Below are 18,945 nucleotides of genomic sequence, written 5' to 3' on the forward strand. Positions count from 1 at the left end.
TTTTGGATTTTATTGACGTCGTTAAGTCGCTGGCCCGCCATAGGCTACTAAACTTTATTCAAATGATTGGGAACCGTTGCTTCTTGCGGTATTTGTCGTGGAAATCCAGCCAGCAGTGGCTGCAGTCAGGAATGTGAGTGCGTATGTTTTTTTTTTTTGTCTGTTATGTGTCCTGTGATTGGCTGTCGGGTTCATTCTGTGCGCTTACCCCAAAGTTAGCTGGCTGCAACTCACTCACGACCCTAAATAGGGCACGCGCTATAGAAGAGGGTGTATCGATTATAATTTATGCCAAGTAAAATGGAGTTTTGGCCGCAACAAGACATTTGATCACTTACTTAAAACTTAAAAAAACAAATCGTTTGTTTTGGAAAAGAAACAAAAAAAATTCACAGGCCAAGTGATGTACTGTGTCGGATGTGGCCCACAAGCCTCGAGTTTGCCGCCCGTGTTAAATGGGAGCATGGGGGTCTCACTGCATTATCCGGCTGATTTAGTTATGACAGCTGGCGCCTGCGAGGAGCACAGCGGTTGGGGAGGGGAGGGAGTTTTTGCGGTGGATGTGTGTGTGTGTGTGTGTGTGGCGGATCACCCAGGCTGCAGACAAATGATGATGAAGAGATCACTTTATGGAACAATCTCCATAATATTTCATGCTCGCTCGGCAGCTCCCGGGCGGCCGCTGGGGCCTGCGAGGCTAACTGCTCCATCAATTGATTTGATTCACGGCAGCAGCGGACTACTCGTTGCATGAAGTATTTCAAATAAATGACAAGCGCGGAAAGGAATGATATCTACATCAATATTAACCCTGAAAGGGAATAATGGATGCCGGGCTGCAATTTGCGCCGTATCCTGAGTAATGCTTTATGCGGCAGAAGGCAGGTGACGGAAGAGTTATAGCTCAGGCGTTTCCGGTCCTCATCACCATGCCTCCCCCCCACTCCCAAACACACACGTGTGTGTTTTCATTTAAAAACCAACACACAAGCGGATTCAATTTGACCTCCAGCGCACCCCGCCCAACCTTTACACAAATATACAAAGATACATCTTCCCCTCATCCTGAGGCGGCCATTTGTTTTCCTCTTTATGAAGCACGTTACAGCTGAGGAGGCTAAACCCAAGTTGTCGTCTCACCCCCCCACCCCCAAACCCACTCCATCCAGCACAAAAAGCAGTTTATCAGATAAATCACCCCTGACCGCTTGAGCCATTAGAGCGGCCGCAGAAGTGCAGCTCGGGCACGTATGGCACTAATAATGATGGTGTGCTCGCCTGCTATTAATGCGCGGACATGATGCATGCTTGACTGCAGCAGCAGTTTAACATGGCTCAGCACTCTATACCTGATCCCGCTCGCACAAACAGGTGTATAATGGATTCAGATCAGGTACATGGATATTTATACTGATTGGTGGCGGGTAAAAAAAAAAAAAAAGAAGGAAAAAGAAAGCTTCAAATAGGAGACGTGGACAAATGATATGGTGGCTAAGCAATGAAAAGCTTATCTCCCAGTTTTGCGTGTTTATTTTTAATAAAAAAAGAAAACCATTGGACGGAAAAAAGTTTTACTCCTAGTGAAAAAAGTCGTTTGTTTCCAAAATGTGTCCAATAATAATAACAATATTTTTTCTACTAGAAAAAAAATACAATCTGTAATTTGTTAACATTTTTACTCTCATTCTTTGGTACGAAAATCAATTTCTTTGGGATGACTTTTAAACACACAATTGTGGATGATAATTTTCATTGCTTGATTGTCCCATGAAGCCTAAGGACAGTACATTTATTTATTGTTGCTGTTCTGAGCTTTTACCAAAAAACAACAACAACAAAAGCCATTATTTTATTTATTTATGTATTTATTTTTGTTGTATTTATTTTTTTCTTATTTGATGTTGTTTTTAACATTGTACTCGTGATTTTAACTGCTCGTTGTAAGGTGTCCTTGAGTTTCTAGAAAGGCGCCCACAAATAAAATGTATTATTATTATTATAAAAAAATTCTACATACCAGTAAAATGACAAGATGCGGACCTACAGGACATGATTTTCATGAGAAAGCATGTTGCTTTTTGTAACAAAAAAATAAATTGTGATTTTTTTAAAGTTAAGTCTGAAAGATACCTTTCTGTAAAAAAAAACGAAGTGAATACATACAGATTAAATGTTTTATAAAGTACTTTTTTTTTTTTTTTACAGCTGCAGCCGTTGTAAAAGTAATATATAAATAAATATGTATTTTGTGTCTTCTAACAATCAAACAAAATGCTGTTTCCCAGTACTTGCGTTCCCCCCACCCCGCGGAGCTTTGGCAGCGCCGCTGCACTTGTCAAGCAGCATGCAGAGAGTCGCTCATCATCATCATCCTCTCTGGGGCCTGCTTGCTGGTGTCACTTCCCATGTGCGGGCCTGCTAGTTCATGTCAGCCGCTGCAAGCAGGGGAGAGCCCGCCTGCTGTTTTACTTCATGTTCGACTGCTCGTGACGGGCAGAGTCGGCCCGCCACCCCACCCCCACTCAAAGACCCCCCCCCCCTGCCCCCCACTATAGATGTTATGACAGTTAACCACGCCGGCCCGGTAAGCGAATGTGACGCAGACGGCTTTTTACGGCCGCTCTTCACAGTCTGTTAGCATGGCGTCCGGACGACTGTTTTTACTGCCCGTAAATGGAGCGCCGTGCATAGTTTCGGAGTCTTTAGCAGGACAGTCGGGAGACACGCAAAGCGTCGGGGCCTTATTGTAAAACAACGACGGAGCCTCTCGGCCGAACGTAAACCGGAGAAGCTTTCTGCCGTGTGTCACGGAGAGACGAGAGGGCGTCTTCGGTGACATACAACTCCTGAGTTGCATTATTCAACATTGGTTGTCATGCTACGGCCTTGCTATTGATGTTTTCCTTCGGCAAAGCCAGGTTACGTGAGGTGCTCTTTCTAGTGCCTGTTCAGTCAGAGTTCCAACCTCGAGCAGATTTGTCATGGTAACATTTATGGGAAACACGGCGAGAAATGTCCAAATTAGACACGAACGCTAGCCTTATAGCTCTGGATGCTGCAGTATTATTCTACGCAGTCAGCTGCAACCCTCCATTTTGTTGAATAATCTGTTATAGTCTGGTGAATAATATTTCTGCATCAAGATAACATTTAAGGATACATGACACAACAACAAAAATACTCGCCAACATTAGCTCATCGTGTTCCCTTGCCTTATCTCTGGATGCTATGAGATGATACCCTACACTCTATTTAACAGCATTGCTCCGTTTTCTCATTGCCCTCAGTCTCCCGAATAAAAATTTTCCACCTCATTTTAACATTTGAGAAAAGACGAAATGGCCAAAAATAAACACATAAAGTATGCTAACAGTTTAGCATGGTTCTTTGCTTGAGCACTGGGCGCTGCAGCATTTTACTCTCCACTTGGCCTCCACTGACCTCGGTCTCCTCTCAACTAAAATTAAAAGTAATGGATTCCCAAAAAAAGAAAAGATTCAAATTGTTAAGAGTACCAAAAAAAAAGTTCTTGCTTTGACCTGGGCCTTATTGTTTAAATGTTAAGTCTGAAACTGCTCAATGAATGACCTCCAGAGCTCTTAACCTCCTGAGCTACCTTGTGTTGGACATCATTAAAAACCAAGAGATTCTAACCGGACAACCACCTAAAATGTGGTTAAAAACGGATGCGATTGGTTGAGCCACAATCAACATACGGTATTCTAAAAAACCATCATACCATAAATCCTGGATATTATTTTCTCCACAAACGCGTACACTAGCTGCTGTCCGCTGAGAAAATAGAAGTGCGCTTTGTTGGAAAACCGTGACATCGGCCCGTTACATTTATATTTTCTCAACAAAGTGCGGACAGGCTGTACAGTGCGGCGACATCTGCATGGCATTTACAGCCCCGGAGAAACAATGACGCCTCTTAGTCTTGCAACACAACTGCTATTTGTCACTTGTATGCTGATAATATTCATGCGGAGGGGGGGGGGGGGGCGTTGTATGGGTCTGGAAATGGAGTGATACGGATGGAGTGAAGCGAGCATGTGTATTGAGCGTCTCACTCGCCAATGAGCGATCGCCATGTCGTTCATTGGTGAGTCTTCATCGAAGCTAGCATGTGTGTTTTCGGAATGTGGGAGGCTCGAGTACACTGGCTTCCTAAATTGTTACTGCCATCATTATTATGACATTTATATGACGGTGACCAACCAGTCCAAAAATAATGCGTTCCCTCAAATGAGAGCTTTATCAGAACTGGAAGAGATTTGCCAATAAAAAGAACATCAAAGTTTTCTGTCGACTTTCCCCACATAGAACGAAAACCAAAAATGTGTGCACTAAATGTCCACTTGCTCGATTTAAAAACGACTTTAACTCAATACAGGAAAACCCGTCTTCTCCTACGAGACAACTACTGGAGCAGACTGTTACACTGAGAATGTGTCAGCTCTGTGAGTCCCGCTCCAAAAAGCAGCTGGATGCCCGTCCGCCACACCCTGTTCGCCTCCTCTCATTGGTCAGGTACGTACAACAAGCATCACGCTGTCATTTTCCACCAGCTCAGCACGAAAAAGTGTTTCACGCTGCATTTTTTTTTGAGGGGGGGGTCCAAACAATGTGTGCGTGTATGTGTTTCATAGAACCACATGGCTTTGCCTTGGCTCAGCAATCTCTCCCTTTTTGTGGTCATATGGTTAATGATGGTGCAGTTATTGTTCTGACTCAGAGTATTAAAAAAAAGGCCTGCTCGATAGCTTTGTAAGTTATTTGGAGACGTTTTTGAAGTATTATGCCATGGTGACAGTGATCCTTTATCAAGGTCCAAGTAGCAGCCTGCTTTGCCGCTATTGAGCGTGGACGAGGCTTGCAACGACCGTGGAGTGACTGCAATGAGCTAAACCGTACTAACAGTCTCCATACACGAGTTTATGATCAAACTAGAAAACCTCATGAACTGATGGATATTTTTTTTTTAAGCTCTAAAGCGCCGTAAAGGATTTTTGCCGTCAAGACCAACCTCCATAGCAATCCAAAGCACCAACAATGAAAAAAGAGGGGGGAGAAAAATGAAAATGACAAAAATATGTTGTGGAAAATACCTGTAGATGGTTAACACTGGAAAGGTTCCAGGTTTTTTTTTCCCCCCCAACCACGGGGCCCCGTGTTTATTTTGGTGGGGCACACAATTGGCCCCTGTTTAAATCAATACTCAAAACATACATAGCTGCTCTTAGTAACTCCAAGAAGAGGGTTCTATATTCATTCATTCATTCATTAAGTTCATTCTGCTGTGTATGAAATATCTAGACTGGAGGGTCGCCATTACCCCTGCAACAAAATATTGGAATCCAGTCGAGTCAAAGGGCCTCATTCGCGGATAACCGCATCGAAATGTTTTGACTCTGTGCATAAGTTGAGGAAATAGGGCAAAATCACCGTCCATTTTTTTTTCTCGCACCACGTTGCTTAAAATGAAATGTCAAATACAATACATATTGGACAGAAAGTAACAATGTGTTTATTTATTTCCCACAAGGCGAAAAGAGTCCACTGGTGTGAACAACTACACACATTTTACAGTGAGCCTGTCATGATTCTGTTTGTGACCAACAGGTGGCACTGTAGGGCTCCCCCTGCAGCTGCACACCTGTTGGTCGTTAGGTAATTAGGAGTGTAAAAGGACTCCCGCCCGACCCACTCATTGTCGGGTGATTGTTTGTTTCTTTGTTGCTTGTTTGCTGCTGTCAGATTTGTTTCAGTCATGTTTTGGTCACTGTTATGTTTTAGCTTCAGTCATGTTTTTTGTTTGATACTTTGGACTTGTATTTAGTTTTCTCTGTTTTAATACAATTTGTTAAGTACACCCTGGTCCTCCCTCTTGCCTGCTTTTTGGGCTCCTTCACCACCTCGCAAACGTGACAGAGCCAATATCAACCATGCTGCTATGCCTCAAAGACGCTAAAACTGACTCGGCCGGTGTTTGAGTTGTACCACCGTCACAATGGCACACCTATGCGGCGCGTAGTAGAGTTCATTCATAAAAATCCCCTCTTCATACGAAACTCGCTCCCTCCATGTGTCACACTTGGCAGCTGTTTCATTTTAGGGGCCCACCAGACGGCTCGCAGAGCCAACCCTGAAAGTGCTCTCTGGCCGCGGCTCTTCACTTGATTTAATAAACACTGTCTGCATAATGCATTGTGTTTTTTTATAACTTTAAAAAAAATATAGCGAGAAACACGTCTTCTGCTTGGAATATATATTACACTTCATTCCAGCCCTGGCTTCTGCTGTTTTAATAAAGTCAAAAGTGTGAGCAGCCGCCCACAGGCTCTGAGCCGCCTGGTGTGATTCACTGACACATTTTTAATCGATGCTGTATAAATTAGGTAGTCTATACAGAGCGATCAATACGTGCTTTGTCAATACACGTGGCATCTTGATTATCACGAGGCAAAAAAATTCAGAAAACTACAAAAATCATTCAAAAAATTGATATTCTTGAACATATATACAGTATATTTCTTTTTTATTGTTTTCTCAGCTCCTCGACGTATCAGTCAAGCCCTGGGAGAGGAAAAAGTCCCGCAGCCACCCCTGGATAAACATTGCCATTACACATAACACGCGTGATGAATATGTTGAGGGTCTCCAGTTGACGGCGTGGTTCTCGGAATATTGTTGCCATAGTTCCACACTGTTGGGATTAACGCGGAATGACACTTGGATGTTATCCCCGTGCAGCACATTATTTTGGTGCTTAATTCAAAAGTAATTAATAATCCGAGGCCACCTTGCTGGAAAACAGACATAATGGCTTCATCTCACAGGTGGCCACTGAGTGAATTATGGGATGGACCACGTGGATAAACACATCCCTCCAAGTGACCCTCGCATGATGTTACTTCCGTACATAAACACAGGGCGGCCGCGGCCATGCAAACACGCAGCTGTAATTAGTACCATGCACTATTTCCAGCGCTCTTCCAAACACCAGACACCCCCCCGACCCCCAGACACCCCCCACCTCACCACCAACCCAACAATCTCCTGCTGTCGCTTCCGTCTCGTGCAGATGCGAGGAGGCTCAAACAAATAGACGCATTTCCACCTCCGCATCCACTTCGCCTCAGGTTCCCTCGGCCGACAGCCACCTGTTGCTCGTCTTTAAATGCTAACCGGTGTTGGACGAAGTCCTCTCATGTGGAAATTAGTCTTCGACCTCCACTGCACTCTTCGCTCTCCACTTGGAAAACTCCCAGAAAGTGTAACGACTGATTTCAAACTGAAGGAGAGGCCAGTGTTCTTGCTGCTCACAGTGTCCTCTCAAATAAAAGATTGAGCATTCCTGGTTAAGGAATGACAGCAATTATCACACATGCTAATATTAGCTTAGCCTGTGACCGATCCTTAGCTCTAGATGTTGAGCATTACACTCCGCCATCTCCACTTTGCAGCATCTACTGTCTCGTCCTCTCTTGAATAAACTCCCCGTGTTGTAATACGTGTGGACAAATAGCTAGAAATGCCCCCACCACCACCACCGCGCCCAACAAACAAATGCTAATATTAGCTTACCATTTTCTGTCTGTATCCGTACTGTAATAGTCGACGGTCTCTTTTATTGGCCACACTCCTGTCTATCCTTATCAACACACGCATGCTGAGAGGTAACTGCAATCATTCTCCTCCACTGTCATTGTTTGTTCGCTCGTGGCCTTGTTTTCATAGTTTCCCATTGTAGCGGGGAGAATCCCAAGGTGACTGCTGCAGCCGGGCGTCAAACCCGTGTCCTACTTGCGACTTGTTTTTGTCTTTCGAGGAGAGTCCAGCCTTTGCGACCTCAAACGACGTAAATCGTTCCTTTTGATCAAACCTAAATTAAACTCGAGCAATTAGTCGAATTAGCGGCATTTAAAGAGCATCCATTTACTTAATTGAAGTTAGATGATGAGAGGGCAGCGAGTGAAGAGCAATAGATCTGGATATTGGGTGTCAGCTGGAGCACAAAGTGGGACTCCGACAAAAAAAAAAAAAAAGAGAAAAAGAAGCCACAAGTAAATAAATGAAGAGCGATGACCGTCTCGCCTCAATCGGATATCGTGTAGCGCTTCCACGGTGTTGCGTGCTGACTTATGAGACACTGGGCCTCTCAATATAATACGGCGAAATCCCGCCCAGCACAGCTCTGCGACTGATGCCTTCATGCATACATGGATGTACAGCTGTGTACTGTGGCTGCTTTTGTATGTGTGATGACACACTTTTGAACCTGAGGAACTAAAGATGTACTGGTAACCAAGTGTCCTTGTCTTAGCTGCACAAAATTAAAAACTTGGCTTCCACGCGAGCTGTAACTTCAATCAGGTGTAATAAATTATAGAGTTTGTGACGACTGCAAGATGAGCCGTGGTTTTTCGTTACTTGAGCCGTGAGCAAATGTGATGTCATTCTCAGCTAGAGGAAAATGGCCACCCCCCCCCCCCCCCCGGGATTGATAAAAACTGATGGATTTTGCTGCATAATTCATATTCCACAAATGCAGTATTAATCAAACGAGCCTGTTTAGACTAGTGGGGCCATATACAAGACAGACATTTCTGACATTCCTTTAAGCAAGTAACCATCATTCAAATACACAAATGATGTGCTGCCATGAAATGCAGCTATTCAGGCCTTCAAGCTGATTGGAATGAATGCCACTTTTGTTTTTGGAATCCCAACAGCAGATGGCATATCTATGTCCCAAGGCATTCATTCACTCACCAACATTTAGCATCCTTGCTAATGATTAGCCAAAATGGACCCGCGTCCTTCACTGTTGTGGCGCTCCTTTCTGCCTGCTATGAATAATGAGGGCCGAAGGGTTAGCTGCGGGTCACGCCCCCGCTCCCCTCTTTTGCCGTGTTATTTATTCAGCCCAATGAGAAATTGATCACATGATTGCGTTAAGAGGCACCTGATTCGTTATAATCAGCCCGGTATTGGCAGGACTCGGACCCCGGGGCCTAGCTATTGCATTAGGAGTGCTCTGGCAGCCATAGGTCAAAGCCCCCCCTTCTTGCTCACGCCATTTTACAGCTACCTCTGTGACCTTTTCACCACCACCAGCAACGCACACAGCATATGACAGCGACGTATGACGCAGCTATATTAGCATCCGCTTGACCACGTGACAGGGGCGACGCCTCTGGGGACTCGTGCGGTGACAGTGAAACGATGATCCGCGCCATGCATTTTTACTTAGTGGGTGATTAGCCGCAACTCTACGATGAGGCTAGTTTTTTCAATTTTATTTGAGAACATTCACTTTGACCATTTGCTCTGCTTTTTTGTGTGTGTGTTGGTTTTTTTTCCCCCCCTCCAAATGAATGACAAACAGTGTAAATGACCAGGTGCACCAAGCTATTCCCCCCCCCCCGTGGTTACATCACGTCAGCTCATTAATCAAATGCGCCCGCCGCTCTGTTTGCATTGGGCCACTGCTGGCGTGCTTGTTGATTTAACCATAACACCTCCACACATTAAAATGGCCTTGGATCCCAGTTTAAACTTTAGCAAACACCTTGATTAAAAAAAAAAAAGTTTTGGAAGCAGTTAAACACAAGTTTTCTGCACAAGCTGATGTGCTGCAATGTGGCTTTTTGTTTTTTTAAATTACGGTAATCTCAGGATAGTATTTTTCCCATTTTTTACAATTTGCAATCTAACTTGAGAATAATTTAATAAAGACTATGATACTATAATCGATACTATGGTCTTGATCAAACCTCCAAAGTAAAATTATAATTCCTATTTATAAAAAAAAAATCACATTTGAAACATGCAATCAGTATCCTCCATGGTATGCATATTTCTTTTATAATCACATTAAAACTCTATAAAATTCTAATTACAATAACTATACAATGTACTGTAGAATTGGAGCTTCACAATTGATCATTTGCAGTCCTTACATTTGTTTCTTTTCATTTTCATTCAATTACATCAGAATTATCCTTAGAATACATATCCTATTAATAATCAATAATCATTTCATATAATTGTACTTCCATAACAAAATTATGACATAATTTGAAATCGTTGGGTTTAATTCTATTTTCAATGCATCCATACTTCATACAAATGATATATCAGTTGAATATAATCAAATTCGCTTGTATTTAATACGACCTTGTTTTGTTGTCTTTCTCGCCATTGTTGTTGTGCCTTAGTGAGCAGAGCGGCATCCATTTTGACTTCTCTTATTATTTGCTTAATTTGAGATTAAGTGACACCTTTCGCTATAAACGGTTGCTGAATTCTGCCAGTTCACGCCGTTTAATTTCATCTTCAGGTTTTTAGGCTCGTGTCAAATTAGAGCTTGTATTTTGTTGGAAAAAAAATTAAGAATAGTAATTGAAATGGGAATGAGACAAGCCCCCCAACATTGCCACCCGGGATGATTTTCCACTTCTCACCATCAACGGCATCCCCAAACATCGCTGATGCCTTCCTTTCAGACTTTGCCTCCAGATTGCCAAGGCTCTTGACACTGCAAAACATCTGCATTGAAACGATTCCACTTCCCGCGGCTTGAATAAAATCAAGTCTCGGGCAAAACAACAACAACAGGAAGAGGGCCATTTTTTTTTTATATAATAGCTGTGTTTAAAAATGTGGAGCCATTGGGCGCGTCGGATAGGTGGCGAGGACTGGCGCTAAGCGGCACGCTGTTTCCACTTTCTCAGGCACCAGGAGGAATGTCAACGACCCGAATAACAATGTGTGTCTTTTAGGGGGTTCTGCGGGAGTCTTTATTTGTGGCTTGTGTACAACACACGCGTAAAAATACACAAAGTACAAATATCATCCTTTTCACACACCAGCTGCTTTTGTGTGGGTGGGATTAAACCTCATTTTATTTATGCTTCACCGCGGTGTTTTTTTATGTAATGATATATTTCTGTCTTTTTGGACTTTAGGACACTTTTTGCAGTCAAATGGAAGGCCAGAGCACGCATTTGGACGCCCAACCTCAGAACTGTGAGTCCGAAGTGCAAAGCACTCTTTCACCATGCCGCCTCGCAATGTTAATGTGTGTTTTTATTCAGTGATTTGTTTTTACATTTCTTGCCGTGTATCATCAAATATTACACAGAGGCATCAATTTTATTAAACGGCAGCTTAAGAGCAGCAAGAAAATGGAGTGTTACAACAAAGCGGAGACTGCGGGCTATAATATTGCAGCATTCAGAGCTAAAGCGTGATAACAGGGTGAGCTACCCTTAGTGTGTGTGTTTTTTTTTTTGGTCTTGACTACGTATCCCCAAATATTATCATGAAGCTGTGCTCTTATCCAACCAAAGATTAAGGGCAGTGAGAACATGGAGCGCTTCAGTGAAGTGGAGACTATGGAGTAGAAGGACTCCAATGTAGGTTAAGCAAATGTGAGCATTTGTGTTTAGTTTGTCATTTGTCGTTGTACCCTCAACGTTTTATTCAAGAAGAGATTAAGAGAGGAAGAACAGAAGCGCTGCAGCCAAATAGAGACTATGGAGTATAATACTGTAGTGTTCAGAGTGAAGGCACACCAAGTGTAAGCCGTTAGCATCCACTGGACTGTGTTTGCGCATGGAAAGAACACTTTTCTGGTCAATCATTAGCTAATAACAGCCTCTGCTTCACATTGGGCGCTTTTGACACGCACGCACACACACACACACACACACACACTCACACACTTTGCAGTGACAGTGACAAGTACTCCACTTCCCTTGAGCACGACACGCGTTTGGATTCTTACATAAAACAGAAGTCGCAGACGCGGCAAGCGTGACAGTTTTGATGACAGCTAACTTCTACATTTCTGGTGACTCGTGATGGATGCACAGTGGCGTGTTATACCTCAAATACTGCAAAACATTTGTACAAGCCAGAGAGACGTTGACCAAAAAGAGAAGCGTGTTTCCACAATATTTCTAGACACATTTGCTCTCTGAAGCCTGCGAGAAAAAAAATAGATAAATAAATAAATAAATATGATGTCACAAAAGAACCATTATACTATACTTTATTACGATCATGTGTAGATTGCTTGGGTGCTTTTATTCAAGTTCCTCTCAGGCTTCCTTTTCCGGATTGTACTGCACATCATATCAAATCCATTTGTGCCATATATGGTTCGCGACCCGTAGGTTACCCACAGTTTGTTTGTTTTTTAACAAAAGAATGATGACTGAATGTAAAGAGCAACCTATAATTTCACTTAAGAGTAGATTATACTCTTAAGTAACATTACACACACACACACACACACACACACACAAAAAAAGACAATGAACAACAGAGGGAGACAGAACGGAGATGCCTGATGAATCGTGGTTTTCGAGCAGCCTTTTTTTCTCAGATGAAAAAGAAAACATAAGAAAGGAAGGATGATTGAGGTGGGGGTGGGGGGTTCAAATAATCACACTTTGGGACAATATGGAGTGTTCCATTAAGCTATCATGCATGTGTTTGGAATTCCGGAGCCGGAATTGAACCTTGCCACCTCTGCACTGTGAGGCGCGACGTGCTCACCAGTCGCCCACCGTGCTGCAATAATGAATTAAGCTGTTGAAAAAAATATATACATCCACTGTAAATTTGGGATGATTTTCACCCCAAAAAATGTAGTCAAAATATTTCAAATGAATGAGAAAAACTATTAAACACCGAGTTAAAAAAAAAAAACACACATTCAGCAATGGGGAAAAAAAATGTCCACTAATGATGCGACTCGTCATAAACTGGATCATAATCATCCATTTGTTTACATATAGAGACTCCATTGATGGCCGAGCATGAATGGGGATGTCTCTCCATACAAATAGTATGTAAAGCTCATAAATGTGCCTTTGTTTGGAGCAATGACATGCGCTGTTACCAAGCTATTGTTACAGAGGATTGTCATCCATTGCACAAGCAATATCACAACAGATTGGAAAAAATACATTTTGGAATTTGAAAAAAAACAAAAAAAATTATCCAAATTTCAATAGATGTCCGACATGACATCATGTACGATGTTCAGTGGGCTTAGATTTTTTTTTTTTTGCAACAGGCTTCAGCCAAGTTGTTAAGGGAAGATTATAACAAGAATGTTACAATCTGAAAGTTAAAGCTGACTTTTTTTTAAAAAAAAACAATTTCTTTTCCATTTTGCCGTGGTTGAAAGTTTATTAATTTGACCCTGGATCAGATTCTTTCCATTTTCATATTGAAATGTTTTCTGGTAACTACAGTTTGATCTGGGCCTAGACCATGTTATTTTGATTTCCATTCTAGGTTAATTAAAAAATCTTTAAGGCGAATAAAAGTTTGACACTGTTTCACCCTGTAGATAAAAATATTACAATTTACCTCAATTTATTGTTGTTATTGTTATTATTTAATCTTTCTATTAAGGAATGTGTCGGCCTTTGAGAGGCTTTTCCTTTTTAAAAAGCCTGCTCTTGTTGAAATATATATTTTTTAAAAAAAGCATAATGATGTTTTCACTAGGTAAAGCACACTCAGAAAAACAAGATACCCAGTCAGTTTTTACGGCGGTCCGGGTCAGTCGAGCTGCCATCGGCCTCCAAGTGCAGTTTGCCTTGTTTGTAAAATATGGGCATCGTTCCCCCCACGGAGCACCGCGAGAGTATTCATTTACACCCCTGCAATAAATCCATTAAAAATACACTTTCATATATAGGTCTTGATTTAAGGTGGAACCGGACACACTTGCAATACAATACGTCGGAGTTAACGTTCAGCCGTTTGGCCACACGTTATGTCAACACGACCGGGAATGACTTCACAAACAAAAATGCTTACGAGCGCTCTTCCATTATGTATGATATCACGGGCAGAGTATGTAATGGAAACGACTTTTGGTCATGGAGCACTGCGGAGGCACATGGCCGCTTTTGTCCGGGCGGGATTATCAGGAGCGGACGCTCACAAAAGGAAATGCTTGTGGAGCTACAGTAACAGAAGGATAAAATCAGCCATGTGATGATTGGGGTGACACATTTGTTTGGCTCTAATGAAAATAAGCCCCATTGAGGCGCATTCAGTCAAAAGGCCGAACCCCCCCCTGACGCCCACCCTGCCCCACATCCTGTCTCTTTATCCTTCATGCAAGCGGCAGACAGATAGCAGCTCTTAGGATATTGTGGCAGCCAAAGTGTGTGTGTGTGTGTGTGTGTGTGAGTGTGTGTGTGTGTGTGTGTGTGTGTGTGTGTGTGTGTGTGTGTGTGTGTGTGTGTGGTGCAAACACCACTGGGGGCTACTGCCCTGGCCACGAACCACCGGCTTTAATGTATCTGAAGTAGTTTGAACTAACTCCAATAAATGAAAATATTATATTGTGGTGAGTGCACTATTTTTCGGATTGTCTTCAGTTAAATTAGTGCAGCGATTGACCAAATGTAAAAATATCCAAAAGAAGTACGCCCCGCCCCTCCCATAAATCGGGTCAATTATTTAAAAAAAGTTCATGTGAAATAAAGTACAAATTTGTCTATTGATGGAAACTGGCTTGTCATAATCCCATCAGAAATGATTGAATTTCATAATTCTGGTTGCAGAGTAGATTAATCTCAAAACTGTTCAAGTGTAAGAAGAAGATGACCAGCGGGTCATCAACCTTAAACGCCGTGCTCTACACAGATGGTGTAGACAAAAATCTTAGCATTCCTTTTGGGTCCAGAATTCCCTAGTAGGAGTACAAGCTCTGAAATATGCCCAAAAATTGTAACTTTGAACCAAAATGGCCGACTACGTGTTCAGTTTCGTGTACGAGTTATTTTTCATGTATGATACACATCCACCAAAATTTGTGACACTCAGTCAAACTATTGTCTGACGTTTTTCTTTCTTTTTTTTTAATGGGCCCTCACACCACATTTTTCATGGAAAATCTACAAAACGGTCATTAAACTTTGACGCTATCCTCGGCTCACATTGGAGCCTTCGGCAAAAAGGCTTGGCAATTGAGGTTTGACCATCTCTCTCCATTACCTGCTTCTAATCAGGACTCATTTTGGCAAGTTGCATAGTTGGAGGACGAGCTCTGAAATTCAGCCAAAATGGCTGCTCCAAACCAAAATGGCTGACTTCCTGTTCAGGTCTGGCCATGGCCCCCTTGAGACTTTTTCGTGCATCCTGTTATGATAGCCATGTCTTGCTGGTTTTGTCTTTCTTGCTGAAACTGGTGTCGGGAACTAATTCACGTGAACTTACCACGACTGATTATGTTTTGTGGTTAAGGGGAAAGACATCCATTTTTCATCGGGATTCACTCACCCATTTCTTGAGCCCCCTGCCCCCAAAAGGCAAAAAATATATAATCACAGCACTTTCATTGTCTGAAAATGTACACTTATTTTGTTACCGGGCCTCCAGTTAGCTTTCAAAGGTCGTTTTGCTTAACATAAGCACTCCAGCTCACAATTATCTTTTGTTTGGAAGCAAAGGAAATTGGCGAACAGTGCACAGACAGTCCATATCGGCATTCAGACCCAGCAACAGGGCGATAATAAAACATCAGACTTGATTATAAAGCCAGAGCCCGATACAAGTGTTTGATCACACACTTGGGCGGCTGTGACTCACCACGTGAACACACACATGCACACACGCACTCACTCCCCGACACATGGTGAGAACATCCCCGGCCGAAAAACCTGCCTGGGCGCATTAGCCAGGATGACTTCAGACTCTGCGGACGCATCCAAAAATCCCGCCAGCAAAGCTCCGGGATCAGACAGGCTTGAGATCACAGTTGAAATGCACACGTACAAAGTGGCAAACAAGTCGGATGGGCAGTGAGCAGCTGTTGTTTCGTGGCTCACACACCGTCAGAGAGCGCAGCTTGGCCTTAAACGCAGATGTCGGACTCCTCGTCATTTATTGAATATGATCTGATCCATTGTTTATGTTCGACCACGGATTTAGCCTTTGTTAAGCTCTGCACGCGCGAGAATGTTGTCATTCAATCCCGAAAGCCAAGGCTAATGATTTATGTGCTCACGATAGAGTGATGACCATGTCACTGGACGCTTGAAGCTCCAGTCCTCTAGGTGGCAGTAATATATAGAATTATAACTTTTATTTGTGCGAATGTCCAAATGATCTTCGGAGCGAAGATGTCTGGCTTTTTTCTGAATATTTTTTTTCCTCTGGTTTATTTAACATTCAAAGGATTTATTATTATTATTAATTTTTTTTTTTTTTTGCAGACCATATTGCATCTGGCCCAACCACTTCACCCCCTAAAAGCCAGGCATCACGTGGCTGGCGCTATCGTGTATTGCACGACTCTGGCTTGTCAAGGTGGAAACCACCCGGTGTGCTGACACTTGCCCTCTGCGCCGCCTCAGTGACAGTAATTTTAACGCAGCCGGGGCGGAGCGGTCCCGGAGGTGCGCCATTAAAGTTCAGGTGAGGTTAATTGCCGAGCATTGTGATGCCTGCTGCCGCGCGCCGGGGTGGCGGGTGGTTTGTTGACGCCTCCGATTGACGATTCAGACATGTCGCTACTCCCGCCGGCTAGCACAGCGGGGGTTCGACCGTGGCTTTACACGGCAAAAGGCCTCCTGATGTCAATCATTCCCAAACATGCCTCCAAATGAAAGTCCAAGAGAAAATACTGCCCATTCACTGCACAGCAGCATGTGATTCACCACAGCGGTCAATCACAGTTCCACCGCAGTCTGTTGTGTGACACGAGCCAAACCGCCACTTTCAAACAACATTTTTATCCATCCATCAGATGTGGATGCTTAGCTGGATCCTATCCCAGCTGACTTTGGCTGAGGATCCTCCCAGAACCGCTCTCCAACCAATCGCAGGTCACTAATAGACAAACAACCGTTGAAACTCATGTTCACACGTCAGGACAATTTATTCAATGAATGGAGTACCAATTTTTTGGTGGAGGCCGTAGTACTCAGAGAAAGGCCACACAGTAAAGTTGGAGCCAGGATTCAAACCCTCAAATTCACTTTCCGCAATTCTGTTACAAAAAAAGAAAAAAAAATGCTTTAATTTAATTCCCAATTGGAATTAAGGTACATCGATACCTCGACTTAGGAAATTAATTGGTTCAGGAAGAATTTTTTTTTACAAGATTTTGTAAGTAAACGCATTTTCCATGCAAATGTCCTAATCCGGCGGCCCGGTAGTCCAGTGGTTAGCACGTCGGCTTCATAGTGCAGAGGTACCGGGTTCGATTCCAGCTCCGGCCTCCCTGTGTGGAGTTTGCATGTTCTCCCCGGGCCTGCGTGGGTTTTCTCCGGGTGCTCCGGTTTCCTCCCACATTCCAAAAACATGCATGGCAGGCTGATTGAACACTCTAAATTGTCCCTAGGTGTGAGTGTGAGTGCGAATGGTTGTTCGTTTCTGTGTGCCCTGCGATTGGCTGGCAACCGATTCAGGGTGTCCCCCGCCTACTGCCCGAAGACAGCTGGGATAGGCTCCAGCACCCCCCGCGACCCTAGGGAAGATGAATGCATGTCCTAATCCGTTCCAAGCCCCCCAAAATTCAGACATAAATCGTTTCGAAAGCATAAAAATGCATCAAAGTATGTAACAAATACACGTTGCCATTAGATTACTGCACAATAAATGAAAGTTGTGCATAATGTAAAAAAAAAGAAGGAGAAAGAAGAACAAAGATGGCCATTTAACGTTTAACTGCGTCATCATCGTTTTTTTGCCCTCTTTAGTTCATGTTCTCTCCCAGAAGTGTTTTTTGACTGGCGTTTTGTAAAGAACTGATCCAAGGATGTTTGCTTTTGTCGGCTATCAACAATCTTTTGAAAATGTCCGAGGCAAACATCATCAACACTTTTTTCTGGGTGATTATCATTTATGTCAAACTATCTGGAACGACCCATGGCCCGAGGGGCGAATGACAAGGATACGACACACTCGGTAGAGGTCCCTCTTAGCCAATGGGATGCCAGGAAGATGCCAGGTAATAGCCAATGGCAGAGCAGCTAGAAGTATGTTGCGCTCATGAAACTCAGAGCTGCGACTAGCAGAGACCATACTGTATTTTTTACCTTTCGTATCTTGACATTTCTTTCGTCACAAGAGGCAATATTTTCCTGTCGAGGCGTTTCATAACTTGAAAATTTCGTATGAAGAGACGTTCGTAACTAGAGGTATACCACTGTATTTCTTTTTCAATGGCAAGTCCTCCAAAGTGATTATCACGCTTTGACATCATGTTCCACTCTTATGAATGGTGTCAGTTTGAAAAGGTTGACTTTTGAAGTAGCAACAGCAAAAGAAGCAGGAAAAAAAAACGAGTGCCACAAAGATGCACTCCTCCGTGTTTGAGTAAAGATGAGATTATATTGGATTAAAGCGGGGGATTTTTGCAATGCAAATGAATGCACCTCCGAATCAATACGTCCTGTTCTACTCAATATACAAACTAATTAAGAGGTAATACAATCAAACCTGAATAAAACAGATTGCACGACTCGCTCAGAAAGAAATCCAATCAAAGCTTTTTATGTGAATAGATAAAATCTAAAGCGATCTCTCTTTGCAGGAATAATGACCGAGGCTTTGTGTCCATTTAATAAGGAAAACTTGTCTTAAGAGCCCGCGCTCAATGTGCATATTCTAATCAATATGAATTACATAGGAGTTTATCTATGTTATCTGCTCCAGACCGCTAAGCTAATTAATGTTTTATCGAGTGTTTTAACTCAATTATTTCGCAAAGTCAAAGAGGTTCCTCGCCATTTTCCGTGCGCAGTCGGGGGAAAAAAAAAAAAAGCCGGATCTGACATTTTGCTTGGGAAAGTTGCATGCCCGCTTCCTTCCAGCACCTCCGATTCATCCCTATGTGTTAAATCACGAGTATTCCAGCATTTTGCCAGGTAGTTATGACTCGAGATCAGTATTGGA

General features: G+C 42.9%; 1 long non-coding RNA gene across 1 annotated transcript in view; it reads left to right on the plus strand.

Moving 5' to 3' along the window:
* The window catches only part of LOC127600062 (uncharacterized), a 54,349-nt gene extending 37,163 nt beyond the window's left edge, over positions 1–17,186 (plus strand). The window contains exons 4-6 of the long non-coding RNA XR_007962236.1: positions 4,397–4,533; positions 10,977–11,037; positions 16,260–17,186. This is a non-coding gene — a long non-coding RNA (uncharacterized LOC127600062). The remainder of the gene's footprint in view (positions 1–4,396; positions 4,534–10,976; positions 11,038–16,259) is intronic.
* Positions 17,187–18,945: the final 1,759 nt, after the last annotated feature.

The sequence above is a fragment of the Hippocampus zosterae genome, chromosome 4 (genome assembly GCF_025434085.1).
Source record: "Hippocampus zosterae strain Florida chromosome 4, ASM2543408v3, whole genome shotgun sequence".
NCBI classification, from domain to species: domain Eukaryota; kingdom Metazoa; phylum Chordata; class Actinopteri; order Syngnathiformes; family Syngnathidae; genus Hippocampus; species Hippocampus zosterae.